This window comes from Cetorhinus maximus, chromosome 1 (genome assembly GCF_964194155.1).
Source record: "Cetorhinus maximus chromosome 1, sCetMax3.hap1.1, whole genome shotgun sequence".
Classification (NCBI taxonomy): Eukaryota; Metazoa; Chordata; class Chondrichthyes; order Lamniformes; family Cetorhinidae; genus Cetorhinus; species Cetorhinus maximus.
Window position 1 is genome coordinate 108,163,577 of NC_135879.1, and position 19,463 is coordinate 108,183,039.

Sequence of the window (19,463 nt, forward strand, 5' to 3'; positions counted from 1 at the left end):
ACTAATATACTACCCCCAACGCCATGGGCTCCTATCTTATTAAGTAGCCTTACGTGCAGTACCTTATCCAACGCCTTTTGGAAATCCAAATGTATTACGTTCACTAGTTCCCCTTTATCTATCCTGCTTGTTGCCTCCTCAAAGAATTCTAATAAATTTGTTAGGCATGATTTCCCCTTCATGAAGCCATGCTGACTCTGCCTGGTTAGATTATGTATTTCTAAATGCTCTGCTATTGCATCCTTTATAATAGACTCCAACATTTTCCCATAGACAGGTGTTAAGCTAACTGGCCTATAGTTACCTGTTTTGGTCTCCCTCCCTTTTTGAATAAAGGTGTTACATTGGCCATTCTTCAATCCTCTAGCTGGGATATTTCCAGAGTCTAAGGGTTCTTGGAAGATCACTACCAGTGCATCCACTATCTCTGTAGCTACTTCCTTTAATATCCTAGGATGCAACCCATCAGGTCCAGGGGACTTATCGGCCTTTAGCCCCATTAGTTTCCCTGGTACTTTTTCTCTAGTGATGGTTATTGTATTTATTTCCTCCCCTCTTTGCCCCGTGATTATTTAGTATTTTTGGTATGCTATTAGTGTTTTCTACCGTGAAGACTGAAGCAAAGTATTTATTCAACTCCTCTGCAATTTCCTGGTTCCCCATTATTATTGCCCCAGCCTCACTCTCTAAGGGGCCTGTGTTCACTTTGGCCTCTCTCTTCCTTTTTATATATTTAAGGAGCCTCTTACTGTCCATTTTTATATTACTTTTTTCTTTCAGTTTGATCCTGTCCTTAACTTCCTTGGTTAACCATGGTTGGTTTATACCCTTCCCTGAATCCCTCTTCCTCACTGGGATATATCTTTGTAACAATCTCAAGCTCCGCAGGTATTGCTCTTCCGAGAGGTTGAGGAGCCTATGTTTATACATTTGGTTATGTGGATAATGCCTCCTGAGAACTTTTTTGTCTCCATTGTCTATCAGCAGCTCCCGCCACAGCACACCCCTGCTGCTGCTGGTTACTCAGATGCAACCAAACATACTCTGATTAAAACCAGCATTAGGTAGGCTTGCTAGGTAGGGTTGGGTTAGATTTTTGCCAATTGAATCCCACCCTGAACCTTTCCCTGCTGTCATGGAGGGTTAAAATTGCCACCACCACCAACTTGCCAACCACACCCCCACTCCCCCCCGCCCACCCTGGACCCAGGCTCACCCCCAGTTTATCAAAAATTTTTATTTCATTTTCCAGTGATATTCCTCAGCTTGTCATGTTATTGATTCACCAGGCAGCTGAAGCAATCTTTTACTATTTACCCTCTCAAAGCCTTTCATAATTATAAAAGCCTTTTTCAGATTCCCATTTATCCTTCTCAATTCCACTGGAGAAAAATCCTGTTTTTGAGTATTCATAAAAATAATCTTTTATTCGGGGTATCATTCCAGTGAACCTTCACTATAACCCTACTATTATTCCTATAAGGGGGTGCCCAGAACTGCAAAACTGTGGTCTAACTAAATTTAATATCCCTTGCTTTTATATTCAATTTCCCTCTGTGTAAAACCCAAAATCCCACTTATTTTCCCACTTTTTTCCCACCTGCATTCCACCTTGAAAGAGTTCCTCTTACTTATATTCCCAGCACCTTCTTCCCCTCCATTCTATGTTTCAATGCAATTAATTGGGGTTTACTGGGATGGAAAGACAGATTCTAGAATGCTGAATCCCATTTGGAGCCCTTATACATCATTTATTCATGTGGATGGTGTCTTGGTTTGTGCTAGTTTCTTTTGAAAAACTAATTCTGCAACATCCCATATTTCTGATTTTTTTTAAAAATGCCTGAATAGGAGATGCAGAAATTTCATTCTGCATTCTGAGGGTTCCATCAATGTGCAGAAAATTCATCAGTACTCGTGTCCAGTGCCTCCACATACATCAGAAGGGCATCCAAAGCTGGCACATGCTGAGATTTAGAAGTGATTTGTGTAATATTGATTTTTAGCTTGGAAGTGTAGATTGAGCCTGGTCCAAAAGTGACAAAACTCTTATAATATATGCTGTTGCGAATGTGTATCGTGATTAAAGGTGATTTGATTTGTCTTTAATAATTGCCTAAATTATAGTTCACTAACATAAAAGATTTATTACCCTGTTAACTATTTGTCAGAACTAGTTAACAACCATTAATACCTCCCAAAAAGGTTTACCATTTAGCACTGCTGGTAAAAAAAACACTAATTGAGAAATTACTCAAATGAACTTGACTATAAACCTTTTTTTTAATTCACACTAATTTTGTATTATTGCCTCTTGCCACTGTTTAGAAAATGCCAGTGGGTTGCCGTGGCCAAAGTTTTCTTCATAGTAACCATCAATGTCCCATTTATGATTAACCAATTGCAGTGAATATTGCTCTGCAACTTCAGAAGTCCTGTCAGTTTTTGCTGTCACCCAGCAGAGTCAACACAGTTTCAGATTCATGCCTGTCTATCACTGTGCTGCACAGAGTCTATTTTGGCATTAAGGGGAAATCAGACATCCTAAAAACAAGGTGACAGGAGCTCAATATAGACTCTATTATTTTTTTCTCTCTCATGTGTGAACAAAATAAAGTTCCTATTGAGTAATGTTTGTCCTGTAAAACATCTAATTAAATCACCTCAATAACATGAAAGAAATGTATTAGTTAAAGATGTTTCAAGGGCAACTAGGGATGGGCAACAAATGCTAGCGTTGTCAGTGATTCTCACATCCCAGGAAAGAATTAAAAAAGGACTACCCTAAAACACAGGAATAACATCTACATTATCTCCCTCACCTTTTGAAACAACACATCAATTTGAATTTGAACCTAAAATACCACTAACATAACAGCACTCTGACAAAAAAAAACAGTTTAATATACTAAATCACTACAGATGAATATCTGACCTCCTACTATATTATATGTGGCTTGGAATAAAGACTAACCATGGACAACACTAAGAGAAATCCACTTTATATAATTTTGGCTACCTCACTGCCTGTAATCCCTGATGGATTTTGCAAACATTAATGTCTGCTCATAAAATTCTTTCATTCGGCCCCAAACGTTCTCATTCTCTTGCTGGTTCTTGAAATGTATCTATACTAGAAGTTTTCCATTTGGCACACGCTTCCCATCCACATTAACCTTACTTTCTGTGTCAGGATTTTTGAATTACACCTTTAGTGTGAACATTTTTAATGAAAGATTCCTGTCAAATTTTTATAATTGGAAAATCCTACGTGGATATTTTGTGACAAAGAAAATCCTATGTCAACACATACACTTAAATCACACAAAATCCTTCAAAATGATCAGCTAACTTCTTTTTCCTCAATTATTGAAATTTTTTTATATCCAAAAATTTTAAAAATGCATAGCTCACAGTAGCATGATTAAATTCATCAAGTGGACACTCTTTTGTGTCTTTGAACATCTTCCTTCAAAATGTTTTACTTCAAATGCTAAGCCTGTCTCAAAAGCTTAGGCTTCAACTAAATCATTTTCATCAGAACACTTGAAGGATTATCCAACCACATCTATGCATTCTGAGCATGTGCAGTTTGTAGAAATTCCCAGCATGGAATACTCAAAGTAAAGGAAGTATTGATACTCAAATCCTGAGTATCAATACTTCCTTTACTTTTCCCAAAAGACTTGGAAACAATTATTTCAAGTAAAGTGGTGTGTCTGAAAGAGAAAGTAAAGAGTCCCATTCAAACATGATCACGTACTGGTTACAAATCAAATGCAGTTGTTGATTATGTTTTTAATTATAAACCTTTCATTATTTATTATCCAGTGGAAAAGTCAAATTGTATCTCTGTCTGCAACAGTTTGTGTTTGAAAAGAATTTAAATGCAAACTGGATGATAAATTTGAGTAACACTTCAAATTTTTAATAAAAGCTATTGTTTTTAAACTTTAGAAAATGTCTCAGAAACAGAAATAGTGCACTGCTTCAACCTAATTAATTTTTTTCTTTTTAACAAATAAATTAAACTTTGCACGTTTCTGTCAAAAAGGCTTGGATTTAACATTACATTCTCATCAGTGACAGCTGTGCAAGCAAGGCAAAGAGGAATGCACAGAAAGTAAAAGATGAAGTGTCACAAAAGGATTATATGTGCAAAATCCATCACAAAGAACTAAATGCAATGTTTGCAGAAATCTTGGAAACCATTTTCTCGGTACTTTCAGCCCTTTGATTCTCAACCCCTTACGACTGTCACACAGGAGTCCACATTTGAACAAAACTTCACACTCCATCTCCTAAGTCTTGCAGGCTTTGGGCACCCTCACCACACTTCAGCTAAACCCAGGGTTCACCCTCCATAATTATACCAGACTAAAGGACACTCCCACTTTCTCACCTTTTGATGCTAAACTCCAACAATCTAATTGTAGTGCTAGCAAAGTTCACAAGCACCCACCTGTTCTATCAGAGCTCGACAACAAATCTGTGCATGCTAAACTCCATCCTTACAAGTAAAGGCCATTCATTCACAGTTTTCACAGAGTAACAAATAGAATCTTATCCTCAAAGCACTAATAACAATTCCAGAATATCATGTAATAAGAAACAGAATTTGGCTTATTAAATTGTTATAAAACTGTATTTCCCCACTCCAACTAATTGTGGAAAATCCCATGGAAAATCCACTAGTATGTTAATGCTTTACATCTAATAGCATGTTTAACACCAGTAATGTCCTGTGATATTCATCAGTGAACTAAATAATGACAACTATTGTCCATTTTGGAATTTAATTCCTATTGAAATTGAAAAGAGTCCTTGTATTCTATTTGAAACACTCTGCTATTGCAAATAAATGTTGCAATTCACGTTCATGTCTAAGATTCCCAATGAACTTAGATTCCCATCTCAGCTGGCGTCATCTGGGACAGGCTAATTTCCAGCACATCATCATAATGGTTTATCAATAACTTTACACTCATACATCAGCAACACGCAAACACTCTGAGAACTCAACAGATCATTCTCTATTCCAAGAGTTTGCAATTTTTTTTCCTTCTGAGGCCCCCTCACTAGTGCTACAAAATCTCCCCCAGCCCCCTGTAATACAATGTAAGCTTTTCTATAAAAATTAGTTATATAGTTAAACATATCCATTTATTCGTTTAGTTTTACTTACTTAATGTGTACAATGTCTGCCATTGGCAAGAGCACCATCTGCACCCTCACATCAAACACCCACAGCAACTCTTCACTTTGCATAAACTGGCTCTGAGGCTCTGTCTCTGCCTCTCTCCCAGGATGGCTGCCTCAATAAGTAATCCGCGGCCACACAGCCCCATGCTTTTCTGGTATTGAATGGCCAAAAGCTGAGTATTTTTGTCCAAAGTTTTGTTGGCACACATCTGAGGATCGCAATAAGCAGTCATATTTCCATAGTACACTACAGGTTGAAAGTCTGGTGCCTTTGCACATGCCTGTCACTAGTGTTGCCTGTCTCCCAGCACTAAGACTTGTTCCTTTTTATTTTAATGTGCTTTTTCTCTCTCTCTTGTTTCATGTGTTTTGAGTGTGCCACTTCAGGGTTCAACCGGAGCTAAGCTATTGGGCCTGGATTCAGGAAAAAAAAAGTGGTTTTTAACTGGACGTCTTGAAATCTTCTCGCAAACCTCTAGTTAAGAACCCTTGCTCTATTCTACAACTAATGGCACTTTGCACTGCAAGTTTAGCAACAACTTTGCTTCACACCAGCACCAATCTTGTGCAATGTAAGTTGATGTCAAAGTTCAACCTGAGTCCAAGGTAAAGTGAGACTTGCTCTTCCAGGTCAGCCCTGACTCTGGATTTGGCATGCATAAAAATTATACGTCTGCGATGGTGAAAAATGAAATAGCTTCTTACCTATACTACAGTTATAATGTGTACATATCCTATAAAGTATTTGGGGCTGTAGTTGGGACTCAAAAGTTCTTATAATTCTTTGTTGCCTGAGAGTGAATGGCACCTTTATAAAGTAGTCAAAGTAAAGCTAGAGACATAATGTCAAGAAGTTAAACAGTTGGAGCTAAAGTGGAAAAAGAATGTTTCAGTTCTCTTTTCTGCTCATTTCTTTGCACAACTTTCACTTTAAGAAGGCCTAAATTCTGTAAAGTTGTTTTGAAACTATTTTTCTGTAAGTGTGTACAGCAGTTCTAAGTGGATTAAATTCAGGATATACTTCATATTGAATTCATTTCAATCAAAATTAAAGTTCATTAATGTTTAAAATGGTCTTATATCTAAAAGAACAGGCACTGTACCATTAATCTTCAGTAGATCTATGGCAGAGCAAGCCGGAGGGGATGAAAAGCCTTCTGCCACCTGATTTGAATTTCTTGAATAATGCCCATCATTACTGTAGATAATAGTATGTAGCAGACTTGGAATAAACTGCTTCAATTGGGGGTCTCCTGGTGGAACTATCATCCATACTTTGCTTTGCTTAAAAGCAAAGTGCACATATGCTTCTTGTTAGCTGAATGGTTTGTGTCCGATTATTGAATGTTACAGGGTTGTAAGAGTGGACTTGTGTTTCGTGTGCTGACATGTGGCAGATGTTCTTCTGGGTGTTTCTCGATGGATCCCCTGGAGGCCTAGTAAGGCTGAGTGTTGTCTCTTTGTCGGAGCCTATCTAAATTAAATGACTGACTTTAATATCCAATGTTTCCTCTCTACAACTGTCACAACTGTGTAAGAATTTCTACGGCCCCGGACCTCAACTCCCCGAACCAAATTAAGAAAACTCCCAGGGTAAAATACAAAGTATGAATTGACAATGTCTATATTTTGAACACTAAGCTCAGAGCAAAGTCATAATAATCATCCAAGTTTGAGGTGAAAATGTGAAAGCAGCAAAAAGTGTATCCCTTTGTGTAAGGTGTATTTTTATTCATCTCTTGGCGTTATTTTGACGGCATTGTGACGACATAAACTCCTGTGGTTCACAATTATTTGATGATAACTTGATAAATGTGATAACATTTTGGTGTGAATTGACGTTAAAATAATTACTTAATTTATAATATAGTGTTGGTAGTTGATCAAAGCATGTATTTATAAACAACTTGCATCTGGCACCCACCCATCCCTTTTCAATGTTTCAAAAGTGAATAAAAAAGGTAATAATTTCATATTGATGTCTTCTGGTCTTAACTAGGATTTTCCACTTTGGTAGTGGTATAAAATAAGTGAACAGGGATTGGCCACCTATTATATATCTTTCACGTACATATATATTCCAGGTTTAATCCTCATTCATAACTTATATATTTAGTATTCATTTATATTGATTCATTATTTCCATGTAGTATTTCCTCCACATCATAAATACTGGTATTAATAACGAGCTGATAAGAAATCTGTATCCTGGTATAAAACGGACAATAATAAATGACTCGTGCTTCATAAAATTGATTTATTTGCACCTATTACTGAAAATTTGGTTTATCTCATCCTTGACCACATCAGCTCCTCCTTGAGAGGCAAATTTCATTTAAGATTTTTTTTAGAAGGAATTATATGGATTGGTTCACTTTTAATCTGGTCGAACCTCAATTTTAAAGAGTTGCGTATCAGTAAAGGAACAGGATAATTATGATATGAAGCAGAATAAAATAAATTACAAACAGTATAGAACCCCTCAAACATTGCAAGTCACATACTGTGTACTTAATGGATCGTCTCGTCCCTTATGCACAACATGGCGATGCAGACAGTGAACGCCTAATGCAAATCCAAAGGCTGTATAGCAGTTACTGTAATCAGAGCCATGTTTATACCTCTGGTACATAGTATTGCACTTTCATTGATTCACTGGAGATCGAAGCATACACATCACTTTTAGCAGGAAAACACAACACATTTGCATGGCATTTCTTTTTCCACTGTTTTAAAAGGTGTGTTAATCCATTTAAAATAAATGGTTTAACACTTGTGTTAAAATAGCAAACAAAAAGAAAATATGAAAACATCTGCTAATGTCACCAACTCCTATTGACGAAATAAAGTCATAGAGCAAATAAACCTGTCAAGAAGCCAGCACATTATTTTGTTAACATTCATGAGTCATCTATTATAAATGTTTCAGTCAAGTTTGTTAGGACAAATGCTTTCCTATAAAGTACTATACACATCATAAAACACTGTTGTATATAAAAATCTACTCCAAATGTTAGGAAGTACACAATATAGAGTGCCATAAATCAAAATTTTATGAAAACATTAAACTGCTAATTTCAGGTTACTGTTGGAGGTCCCTACTAGATTGTTCATTTTAAGAGAAGAGGCGGAATCATCCCAGATTTGCACTAAGTGCGGTAGAAGGCAGGTAAAATTACATTTTACCCGCCGGCTATGATGGCGGGCTTTCACTCTGTATCGTCCCAAACCTGCCGCGTTACTCTTGCATTCCTGGGAAACACACCATTTCCATGGTGGGTTGGCTCTCATTTGCCCGCCATGCCATCACCTCACCACTTCACCACATTTAAAGTGCAGATGCGCTCAGTGCTTCCAGCCCAGGACTGCAGCAAAGAAGACATGGCCCCGAAAGGCAAGAAGACTGCAGCCCTTGAACACCTTTTGGACATCGTAGAGGCTCGCTGTGATGTCCTCTACCCCTGCTCTGGCCACAGGTGGGGGCAACTACATTACCACTCCAGTTTGGCAGGCAATGGCAACGGTGATCAGTGCGAATGCTGCACAGAAGAGGTTGGCCATTCAATGCAAATAGAGAATGAATTATCTCATCCATGCAGCCAGAGTATGGCAACCATCTTATCGCTCTAGATTCACACTCAAGCCCATCACACATTCATTGGTATCTCACTCACAGCCAGCTCAAGGGGCATCACCACCCATTCTCACATACATAGCCTTACATGTCCATCTGGCCTCATCCCTCCTGGAGACCTCAGCCTTCGTCATCTTGAGGCTACTTGCACAGATCAATGGGTGCCCTCACACACACCCTGGGATACCCTCCTTCCACAGTATAGCTCTTACCCTGCAGACTCTTCCCTTGCCTGACGCCACTTCTCCCCCTTCCCAAGCAAGCTCTGGCCCTGCAGCCATTGTAAGGCCACCCACATATGGCTGATCTGATAGGTAGAGATCTACCCATGAGCCCCCCTAAAAGTGATGTGGCGCTGTCTGTGAAGCCTGGCGCTGATGACTGCGAGTGCTGATTGAAGCAAGGTAGGCAAACAAAGCTTGAAGTGCTGAGCGAAGTGCAGCCCGCCAGGTGCACGTCGCTTGTGTGCCATTGTGAAACACGTTGGTGTGTTTTCCCGCTGACATGGGTTGACAATCCAGCGGCAGGAGGTGAGTCCGGCAAGCCAGCCTTATAATGATATGCTGATATGTTACAATGAGGTTCCTGACATCTGATGGCTGTCAGCAGGCTGAGTGGACGATCGCAAACTGGTTTCACGCCGTCACCATGTTGTCCACTCACTCCACCAAACACGACCGACGCCGGTGGGCACAGAAAATCCCGGCCAAGGTCATTACTCATTTCATGAGTAATATGAATCTGCATAGAAATGTATACTTGATCTCTTTCCTTTCCAGTTAACATTACTCAGGCAGATGCACAGACCTGTTCAGGCTGAGAAATGACCTTGGCCGGGATTTTCCGTGCCCACCGGCGTCGGGCGTGTTTGGTGGCGTGAGTGGACAATATGGCGACGGCGTGAAACCAGTTAACTTTTAAGTTATGAAGAGAGGTTGGATAGACTTGGGTTGTTTTCGTTGGAGCAGAGAAGACTGAGAGGGCGACCTGATCGAGGTGTACAAGATTATGAGGGGCATGGACAGGGTGGATAGGGAGCAGCTGTTCCCCTTAGTTGAAGGGTCAGTCACGAGGGGACATAAGTTCAAGGTGAGGGGCAGGAGGTTTAGGGGAGATGTGAGGAAAAGCTTTTTTATCCAGAGGGTGGTGATGGTCTGGAATGCACTGCCTGGGAGGGTGGTGGAGGCAGGTTGCCTCACATTCTTTAAAATGGATGAGCGCTTGGCACGTCATAACATTCGAGGCTATGGGCCAAGTGCTGGTAAATGGGATTAGGTAGGTAGGTCAGGTGTTTCTCACGTGTCGGTGCAGACTCGATGGGCCGAAGGGCCTCTTCTGCACTGTGATTCTGTGTGATTTAGTACAAATCACAGAGTTCAGATGGTGCATAGCATGCATTGTAACTGCTAATGCCTTGTTAATATTTCTTACTTTGCTTGTTATATGTAGCTGCCTGTATTAGTTATTGTAATAATTTTCTAAAATGTGGAATAATACTAAACATTGATATTCCTAAATGGTTTATTTCATACCTATATTTAGTTCTGTAAAATCAACTGGGATTTTTCTAGCATAATGAATGAATGAAAAATAACGAGTACAGGAAAGAAAGAAATTTTGTACATCCATACCTGTATAACACGGAAGTGTTGTATATTTAGACCTTTTATAATGAGAACCTCATGCCACGCACAGAATTTGTGTGTTTTCTTACTGCCTGTGATCAGTGTGTTTTGTATGTGAGGAGTGTGTTTTCTTACCTTCAGAATGATTGTCCCAAGTTAAATAATTCCAGAGACAAGCTATTTGTGAATTTAAAAATAAGGAAGGTTATTTATTATCACATACTTGCCCGGAAGTTTAAAAATGTGACATCCCACTCACTCAACTCACCCACACTCTCACTCACACAAAGATTAGAAACAGATGAGAAAAAAAAATTCAATTATACTTTATGATTGTCTCAGTCTCTTTCATGGCTGACCTGTAGTTTCTTAGATGAGCTGATGCTTTGATTAAAGTGAAGGTCTTGTAAATTAGAGCTGCAGAGCCTCTTGTAGTTGTTTCACAGGTGAACCCGATGTTGGAATAGGTTGGGTGTGTCCTTCTCTCACTTTCAAGGTATTGCTTTTTATTACCTTGGCTTCTTGGATGTCTTGGAGCTGGTTGATGGCTTCCAGAGGGACTTGTCTGCAGAACAGCTTCTTGCTGTTTTAAAAGCAGGCAACAAACATGGCTGTCTCACCATGTGACCAGTTACAAGTCCAAAGTCCTTTTCTAAATAAAGGGATGAGCTAGGCCAATTATGCAACCTGGTATAATTATATATAATTACATAATTATACATCTTGAGCATTCACACCTTGAGAGTTTGAGACAGCCAGTGTCTTTGCATCTGAATGACCCATTCAATTTGAAATTACCCTTTTGAATTAGTTTCAGTAAAAGGCAATGAGTCAACATCAGTCTGTAAAGTTCCCTTTGTTCCCTCGAGACAGGTGAGTGTTTCAATCCACAAGAGAAGTTAGATGATCTTCGGTGACCATCTTTTTGTAGCCTTTTGTGGTTTTCAAAAATATGAAGTCATTGGCTGAAAGTCCATAATACACTGGAACATGATACTCACAGTGATACTATCTCCTTGTTCTTTTGATTTTCCCACATAACATGACATTTTTTCTGGGCAGGAAACCCGATCCCAGATTCCTGCCTATTTTGTTCTTGAACCAGACACGAAGGTTGGAATTTTCTCTTAACAGATCCAACGTAGTGGAGAAGCCAGAAGCGGGTCTGGAACCTGTTTGTTCATTCAGTGGGCTTTCCTGTGACTCCTTAAAACTCAACCACATTATTAGCATCCCGCTTCCTGATTTTCCAACCAATCACAGAGTGCAGATGCTCTATGTATGAAAGCTCTCTATTTAAAAGGTTGCTGGCATGAGTCAGAACGGCTGCAGGAAACTAGCTTGCAAAACCTACTGGAGGCAAGAGCATGGAAGGAAGATGTGGGAAGACTGCCCTGCTCCCTATCCCACCCACCCTGGGTTTTCTGACTCCTTCCTGGAGATAATTATGAAGGCAGTGAAGGCTAGAAAGGGCCTACCCATTCTTCTGGATAAGTGGAAGAGGCCAGCTGACCAAACTAACCAGGCATGGTTGGAGGTTATGGAGGCTGGGAGCAGCAGAAATGTGGTAACCAGGACCTGGATTTAGCATCAGGAAAAGTTGAATTACCTCATGACGTCCAGATAAGCGAGTGTCAGCTGGCAGCCATCACTCTCCAACCTCTTTGGTATTCTCCTGCGGAGCACTCCTCTAACATGTCTTGCAGGCCTGCACATTCCTTTCTCTCCAAACATTTCCTCAAATCTCCATCTGAACAGCCAGCATTGACACTCACCTTCATCCTTTGCCTTCTAACATTATCCCTCACAGTCACCTTCCACAAATGTTTTCATTCCATCCTTAACACTCATTCCACTTCTCACATTCATAACTCTCTGCTTTCTCCCATTGCAGAAGAGAGCACACAACGTCAGGGAGAGCGAAAGAATCAGGATGAACTTTCAGCCATTGCCACTGTGACCCTTTGTAGGTCGACAGGATGGTGCAACCTTAGGAAATAGAGATAGTTTAAATAAATTATATTTGTATTTGTGGGTGTTAGGAATGAGTTTTAGCTTTAAAGTTTAAGTTTGATTTATATTTCTGTATCTGTGTTTTAAGAAAGGTCAAATGGAATTTTAGTTTCACTTTAAAAAGGTGCTTGCATTTCTAATGATGAATTTTAGGACCCCTAAAGAGAAGGTAAACATACAAGTGTAGAAGGACTGGACTGTTGCCTAGCAACAGGGGCCCAGACAGGCAGTGCCATCCCTCAGACAAACACCCAGAAAAAGTGAAACAGCAGTTGTTTTGGAAGCTGTTTGACTGTGGTTGGTTCTGAAAGTTGCTGCCAGGAGAGACTGGAGCAAAGGGGATAGTCAGTCCCAAACTAAAGAAAAATCCCAAAAATCCAGGGGATTGAAAGAGGAGAAAGTCCAAAGCAGACCTTCTAGTCAAAGGAAGGACAGGAATTTGGGAAAGGGTCCTGTTAAGTGAAATTAAGAGTGAGGAGCAGAGAGAAAGGCTCCATGCTTCAGGTTTAAAGAGACAAAAGCTACAGAAAGTAGATTTAAAGCGAGGACAGCTTGCAAGATGCAAGAAGGTCCAAAGAGACAACTGAAGGTCTGTAACTCTTTGCTATGGGTGTATGAAGCAGTGGTGTACTGTTGATGTCTGAGTCAGAGAGACAGAGTATGTGGAAGACAGCTTGAATGTATGTGGTGACCCATGGAAGAGGAACACCAGAAGGTGAGTTTGAAACCCTGGAGGTGAACCCTTGTGGAAGGTGTCTGAGAGAAAGCATTGGTTTGGGAGAAGATTCCAAGGTGAGGTCTTGGAGAGTGAAGATTGGAAATTCATGCGTAAAGGACAGAATTCAGTGAGACTGGTTGATTCAAGGTGTGACAAGCATCCGGGGGGATTTGAGGAGAGACCCAGAGCATCTGGTTGAGGTGGCATCTGTTACTTGATTTCAGAGTGTGGTGTGTCTGACAACAAGGTGCTATTGATTTACATGGACTGTGTACTTACTGTGTACATTAGAGTATAAGATAGCTTTTGTAACTTGTGTAATCCTTACAAATCTGTATACATCTGTAAAGGTATAGTTGTGGGTGAAGGAGTATTGTAACACAGTTAATCTTTTCTTGTTGAATAAATATTTTATTCTTTTGTTAAAAGTTCATTAGCTGACCCCTGTGCCTCTGTTCAGTAGCTACTCTCCACGTATCTAAACAAACAAATAAAAGTTATGATCTATCAAGCTGGTTTCCACTCTGGGATCAGGCTTGTCCAGGGTAACCTCAGCTGGGATTGCAACAACAAACATTGGCGTTGGTGATGGAGAGCTGGGAGTGCCGAAAGACGTAGTGACAGCATCAGATATCACTCTGCCACATGGCACATAAAAGTCACTCATGTTGAACTGATGTCACCACTAACTGAACTGTCCAGACCTGCACCATGCTGAGTTTGTACCTTTTCCCTATATGAGCATGAATGCATATCTTTGAACTCCCGCATCCTGCAAGGGTGATTGTAAAGCTGCTGAGGGACCAGGCTGAGGATGCCACAGAGAAAAGTGAGCACTCTGAGGATGCATCGTCACGTGATTCACCTGCACCCTCCACCAGCGCAGATACAGACATCGGGTGGATACTGCAGTAGACATAGTTTGGTTGTCACATGGTGAGTTGAACATCATGTGAGCAGGTGCAGGTGCTGGGGACAGGGAGAGAGCAGCAGGGGAGGGTGCAGGGCAATCCCAAGATCTATTCACCTGGACATGGATGATGCGCCTCAAGGATCCTCCAGGTGTCACAGACAGGATTAATGTGTTGTGATCAGTGTGTTTTCATTGGAAAGAGGTGTGTCTTTTCTTACCCTTGGAGTGTGTATTCCAATTAAAAATTAAACAGCAAGCTTTGGTGAGTTTAAAATAAAGGTTATTTATTCTCACACATTTACACTGAATTAAACGCAACATCACAAACACTCAGTTTCACTCAGTACCCACACCCTCACAGATTGGACACAGATAAAGGTCATGCGTTTTTACAGATTGCAGTTATCTCAGTCTCTGATTTATGATCTCCGGTCTCCCAAGTGGCTGGCCTGTGGTCTTTTGAATGGATTTGATGACTTAACGTTGAAGTGAGGATCTTGTAAAGTGAAGAGTTCACAGCAGTTGTGAGGTTTCTTGCAGTCAAACAGCTAGGAGATTGGTTCTCAGGCGAACTTTAAACTGGAACAGGTTACATATTCTCGCTGCCTGACATCACACAGCTTTTTCCGAATCTGGTTCAGGCTGGCTGAACTGGTGCTTCTGATGGCTTTGGTGGAAATGCTTAGACACAACTCCTAGCTGATATTTTAAACTGACAAAAGAAATATGGTTGTCTCCATGTAGCTTTTCACAAGTTCAAGGCCTTTTCCAAATAAGGTGTTGATTCCACATCCTGTGTCATGGGTTAACACCTCTGAGGTTTTGAGATAGCCAGTGTCTTAGTTTTAGAATGGCCCATTCAAATCAGATCCTCTTTGATTGGTTTCAGGGAAGAGCATCAACTCACATCAGTCTGGAATGTTCTTTGGTTCCTTGTTGAGACAGGGGAGTGGTTCTATCCACAAAAGAAGTCAAGTGACCTCGGGTGGCCATCTTTTCCGGCCTTTTTGTCCAGTTTTTTAAAATATAAATTAGTTTGAAGATCAGAATATGACATGCAGCTACTGGGCATGACAAATGAAAATGGAATCTGTGGAGCAGCAACGCCTGCTTCTGTCAGCATTTCCAGAGGCAGTGCACAAATTTGAAGAGAGATTACAGGAGTCCATCCAGCACAACTGCCATTATGTCTCAGGTATTAATGCTGATGTCTACCCTCTATGAAAAAAGTGACCAACCTCATGGAGCACCAGATGCTGCGGACCAGCGAGTACATGCTTGCCCTGACCACTGACCTGCACGCTCAATCTGCCACTTTACACAGGATAGGAACAAAGGAACAAAGGAGCAGGAGTAGACCATTCAGCCCATCAAACCTGCTCCGCCATTCAATCCGATCACGGATGATCATCCACTTCAATGCACTTTTTCCCACACCATCTCCATACCCCTTTATGTCATTGGTATTTAGAAATCTGTCAATCTCTGCTTGAAACATACTCAATGACTGAGTATTCCACAGCCCTCTGGGGTAGAAAGTACCAAAGATTCACAGCCCTCTCCATTAAAAAAAAAATTCTCTTTATCTCGGTCCTAAGTGACTTCCCCTTTATTTTGAAATTGTGTCCGCTGGTTCTAGAACCCCCAACCAGGGGAAACATCTTGCATCTACTCTGTCTGTCTCTAAGTATTTTGTAGGTTTCAATTAGATCACCTCTCATTCTTCGAAACTCTAGAGAATACAGGTCCAATTTACCCAATCTCTCTTCATAAGACTGTCCTGCCATCCTGGGAACAAGTCTGGTGAACCTATGTTGCACTCCCTCTATGGCAATAATATCCTTCCTAAGGTAAAGCGACCAAAACTGCACACTGTACTCCAGGTGCAGTCTAACCAAGCTTCTATACAATTGAAGCAAGACTTCACTACTCCTGTGCTCAAATCCTCTTGCGATAAAGAGGGCATTCCATTAGTCTTCCTAATTGCCTGCTGCACCTGCATGTTAGCTTTCAGTGACTTATTGATGAGGGTACCCAGGTCCCTTTATACAGTTACACTTTCTAATCTCTCACCATTTAAGAAATACTCTGCACATCTTATTATCCCGCCGAAGTGGATAACCTCACATTTTTCCACATTACATTCCATCTGCCATGTTCTCACCCAATCACCGGCCAGGATTATCTGTGCCTGCCATCGGCAGGCATGTTCGGTGGCATGAGCAGACAATATGGCACGATCAGTTTTATGACAGCATGAAACCAGTTTGTGATCGTCCGCTCAGCCCGCCAATGGCCATCAGATGTCGGAAACTCATTGTAATACATCTGCATATCATTATTAGGCCTGCCCATCGAAATCGACCCCCTCAACTGGATCATCCGCACACAGCAGCGGGAATGCATGCCGATGTGTTTCATAACAGCATATAAAAGGCGTGCACTTGGCGGCCTGCACTTTGAGGGGAACTCGGAGGTGTGTACACAGCAACGTTGTGCAGGGCTCGCCTGGGTTGCCTGTTGGATTTCAAGCTTGAGGCATATTGCGGGCGGATGGGGTTAGAGCTGCCCTGTGGTTGAATGCAGCGCACAAGGATTCGGCGTGGAGGGTAGGGTGGACGATGCTCATTGCTTTGCAGTCTGTGCTCGAGGGGTGAGAAGCTCTAAAGCACTTGGTGGCAATTTGATGCCTCTTCGTTGCTTCAGTGGGCAGATAAGCTAGGAGCCCGACTCCAATCATATCAATAACTGCGCCTGAACTGTCTCAGTTGCAGAGGAATGGTCACTTTATATAAGGTGCCCCTAATGCGTTTTAGTGGACTGCAGAACAGTTGGACAACTGGGCACACTGTACAATCCCCTTGCTAAATCTGACCATGGAGCAGTCACTGGTGGAGGCGCTCACAGCCCCTTGCAATGTCATCATACCAGTTTGGACCAGACTCCCCTTTGGTTCAAGATAACAGTGTAGCCTTGCAGTACATCAGGACCATGGAGCCTAGTGAACTACCTGTATGCCTCGTGGCGTAGAGAGAGTGAAAACAATGGAGCAGAGAGCGACTGAGGCTCCTGGCTGCGCAAAGGGAAGAGCAGCACCCTCAGGGAGAAAGGGTGGCTGGGGCTCCCGCACACGCCGCTGAAGAACCACATCGAGCTGCCACTGGGGATCGGCGCTTAGTGGCACCCAGGGTCTATAGACGCTGCCTTTCATTCCTGCAGATGACCAAGAACCAGTGTCACCAAAGACTGTGCATGTCTAGGGAACTAGTTTGTCACATTTGCCACCTGCTGCAGGACTTGGCGCCACGAGAACATGGAGGGAATCCATTGCCAGTGGCTGTGAAAGTGACAGCAGTGCTCAATTTCTATGCCAGTGGCTCCTTTCAGGGCTCCACAGGTGACCTCTATGGGATATCACAAACCTCCAACCAAAAATGCAACCATGAGGTCACGGATGCCATCTTTGTGAGGGCACACAACTTTGTGCATTTTGCCCAGGACCAGCACAGCCAGGATACAAGAACGATGGGTTTCCCCAGATCCCAGGTTTCCCACAGGTACAGGGCGCCATTGACTGCACTCACATGGCTTTCAGATCTCTGTCACAACAAGTGGTCAACTATGTCGACCGCAAGGGATTCCATTTGCTGAATGTGCAGCTGGTGTGCGACCACCACGAATGCATCCTGCAGGTCTGCGAATGGTTTCCAGGGAATGTGCACAATTCCCTGGTTAGTCACAGGTTCCTGACGTATTCCAGGGTCCACAGAAGCTGCTAGGTTTGGCTCCTCGGGAACAAGGGCTACCCACAAAGGCCATTGCTGATGACACCTGTGTGGCAGCCTCAGACTGCAGCAGAGTGAAGGTACAAAGAGGCTCATGCTGCAACTCGCAACTTAGTGGAGCAGACCATCGGGATGCTGAAAATGAGGTTCCGGCTCCGGGACCAGTCTGGTGGAGCCCTGCGATATAGTCCGCAGAGGGTGTCACACATCATCGTTGCCTGCTGCACCCTTTACAATCTGGCACTGCAACAGGGAGAGGAGCTGGCTGAGGAGGAGATGGGGGGGCTGTACATCTCCTCTGATGAGAAGAACGTCGACGGGGATGTGAGGGGGTCCTTGGAGGCAACGATGATGGGGATGAGGCAGGCACACTCGGGAGGCCCTCATAGCTGCTAGATTCATGGTGGATGATGATGACATGCAGTGAGGAGACACCACAGATCGTCACATTGCATCTGTGAACGTTTGACTCCAGTCTGGCTTATGGCAGCGCGAATACCCTCTGTGATAATGCTCCTGTCATGGAGACGCAGTGGAGGCCCTAATAGTCACTCGATCGCAGGAGGATGATGACAACATGTAGTGAGAACATTTCATAGATCTTCACATAGCCTCTGGGAATGTCTGGCTCCTGTCTGGCTGAGGGCAGATTGCTTGCGCTCTGATTAGGGTCATATCATAGAGACACAGCCGTGAAACTTTAAAAGCATCTGAGCCCTTCAGGAGCTGGAGCACAGCGTCACTGGTCACAGATGCTGAAGAGATAGGGGCCAGCCCCACCTTAAAGGTGTTGAGAGCAACAGAGAGAATGAGGGAACTCTGTGATGCTTGCCCACTACATTCTGGCAGCAATAATGAGCACCGTCAAGGTGCAGGGATCACACATTGTCCATGGAGTGAGGCGCTGGACCATCACTTTGGTCTGAAGGCTGCACAAAGCACAGTGAAGAGGCCCTGGACTGAGACACCCACCTTTATCTTGTGCAGGAAGGTTTCACATCTGAGTGACATGAAAACTGCTCATCAGAACAAGGAGCCATAAACAGGGAGACATTCTTGGCAGTTTATTGACAATCGTGAACATTATGTACAAGTGATTAACACCTGTGCCCAAACTGTGCTTCCGGATTGGTCTCAGCTGCAGCTCGTTACTGCTGAGCTGTTCCTGCAGCTGTGGGATTTCCAGTGGCTGTTCCTGCTGCTGTGGGATTTCCAGTGGCTGTTCCTGCTGCTGTGGGATTTCCAGTGGCTGTTGCTGCTGCTGTGGGATTTCCAGTGTCTGTTGCTGCTGCTGTGGGATTTCCAGAGACTGATCCTGCTGCTGCTGCTGCTGTGGGATTTCCAGTGGCTGTTCCTGCTGCTGTGGGATTTCCAGTGGCTGTTTCTGCTGCTGCTGTGGGATTTCCAGTGGCTGTTTCTGCTGCTGCTGTGGGATTTCCAGTGGCTGTTCCTGCTGCTGTGGGATTTCCAGTGGCTGTTCCTGCTGCTGTGGGATTTCCAGTGGCTGTTTCTGCTGCTGCTGTGGGATTTCCTGTGGCTGCTCCTGCTGCTGTGGGATTTCCAGTGGCTGTTG

General features: G+C 42.6%; 1 protein-coding gene across 11 annotated transcripts in view; it reads right to left on the reverse strand.

The window, feature by feature from the left end:
- Positions 1–19,463, reverse strand: part of LOC144682644 (LIM domain-binding protein 2) — a 607,375-nt gene that overhangs the window by 370,991 nt on the left and 216,921 nt on the right. The gene's annotated exons all lie outside the window — the stretch shown is intronic.